The sequence below is a fragment of the Rhipicephalus sanguineus genome, chromosome 2, assembly GCF_013339695.2.
Source record: "Rhipicephalus sanguineus isolate Rsan-2018 chromosome 2, BIME_Rsan_1.4, whole genome shotgun sequence".
Taxonomy (NCBI): Eukaryota; Metazoa; Arthropoda; class Arachnida; order Ixodida; family Ixodidae; genus Rhipicephalus; species Rhipicephalus sanguineus.
The window spans coordinates 180838411-180840695 of NC_051177.1; positions in this window are offsets into that span (position 1 = coordinate 180838411).

A 2285-nucleotide genomic window follows, 5' to 3' on the forward strand; every position below is an offset into this window, starting at 1 on the left:
TTGCAGATTAACGTGCTGAATACGGTCATAGGACAGGAAACACCACTGTCTGATCTCTATTTGTCTTGTCAGTTTGTGTTGCCATGTGTTCAAGAGATGCAACAAATGTAAAAAAGGTCATGGTACATAGATGTTTGCATCAAGCTTTAGGGGGAACAAAGTGGATGACAAAAAAAAAAATGCTGTATTGTGTGTGAATAAAAGTGTTTTTCTGCATTTCTTCGTGTCATACTGTCTTGACTACAGAGGTGCACCTCATATGCACCAGCATTCGAATGTTCGATTTGAAGTTTGGTATTCAATTCGCAAGGCACCTTTACTATTCTAAATATTGGACCACACAAAATTTAATAAAAATGCTTGAAATCAGCACAAAGAATTGTGTATCTGTGCCAAATTTTGCAAAATTCGATGCACAAATAGACAAATCAGTTTCAAATGCCACATTTCCCGCCACGGTGCTTCTGGAAATGTACCAGTATTCAAGTGTAGTGGCCGGAGCATGGCATTGTACATGAGGCTGAGCACGTTTCAATTGAGTGCTGAAATCGTACTGAACAAAACAACCGAAACAAATGGGGAGCTATTGCAAAATTGAGAGCAAATGTCTAAAAATAATGAAATCCAGCGTTATCCCAAGATGAAGCACCTGCAACAAACATTGTGCCCATCAGTTGTCATTGCTCCTCCCAACTGAGCAAGCAAGCTTAGAGGATTAAACTATGCCAACAAGATTCATCCGTCAGCACTAGTGTGCCTAGTGAGGGGCTGTTTCTGTTGCCTGAAGGAACGGTGGCATTCACAATGGTGTCGCTGCTTCCCGAACATACCAAGCAGCTATCCATCCTTCATGATATTTAATGACTGCATATAGATTCTTCGGTTTTACGTGCCAAAATCTAAATGCACTTAAATCTAAGTACGCGAGTGTTCTTGCATTTTGCCCCCACTGAAGTTTTAATGCCATGGCCACATCCTTGGGCCTATCAGTGCAGAATTTCGCATTGTTTTATGATTCATCGCAACTGTAAAGTTTTTCGTAAAATGGCCCCTGTTTTACACACTGAACAACGCTGTCTTGCAAGGTATTACCGGCTACAGTGAAACCTCGGTGATACGATCGCAGCTCATGCGAATTTCGGGGTGATACGAATTTTTCCTTAGTCCCGGCCAAGGCCCATTGGCCTGAAGTGTAATGGATTACTTTTGTTGCGAACCGATTTTACCAAACAACGTTTGATACGAACGTACGCTACCGCCCAGGTACGAATAGTGCTGTCCGCGCTGTCGCGGAAGATGCGCCAAGCATGTGCGAGAGCGAGAACGCAAGCGTGGGCATGCGCGTCGCACCGCCAAATCGTCAGAATCGCGGTGTAAGAAAAACACTTTTCTTACGGTCAGAAAAAACCTTCAGAGACGTGTCACGGCCTCCGAGATTGTGTGTGCGAATCTTTGAGGATCCTGTGTGCCTCCGTGTGCCTTCGCGTTTAGATTGCAGAGGACATTAGCGCCATGCTTCTTTTTTTCTAACGTGTCGACGCAGGCTTCTGTCATTGTACTGTGTTTACACGTGCCTGCCTCGTGCATCAGACATCCTATGAAAGGTGGACGAGGACCGAAAGAAGGCGAGGACGGTATTGGCGAAAGAGTCAGGCCTCACAACGTCAACATACGTGACCGTTGAGGTCGCACTTGTGCGGGCACAGCCGTAAATCTCTAAGAAAAACATCCCCAACATCTGTGTGATAAAAAATCATAACACAGGACCGTGGTTCTGTAATTTTGTGGCCTTGATCCATTGCGTAAAAGCGCTTCTTTCGTTACTTTCGCTGCTGTACTCCGCCATCATGCAAAAAAACATATTAAAATTTGCAAGGGGCTACTACTGTCGCGGGTCACAACGGACCTGATTCATTAATTAAATACGCGCGTACAGGCCGTATATTTACGAGTGCTGGTATGATTACCGACATCTAAAAACTTAACTGACAATCATTCAGGGTTCTTCCTGACATTGCTGCAGCCCTGAAAAACAGTAAATGAAAATGTACTCCAGCTTTCTTTTGTCGCATGCAATTTTCCATGCTTTCTGGTGATACAAATTTCGGATGGTACGAATATTTTTGGTGGTCCCGGGAGATTCGTATCACCGAGGTTTCACTGTATAATATAAGATTCTACACAGTGCTGAGTGTGTCTGAAGAACTGTATGAAGTGAGATGCATGACTTTTTTCAATGATGCGATACGTTGCAGTAAGTGAAATAAGCAAGACCACATGGTGTT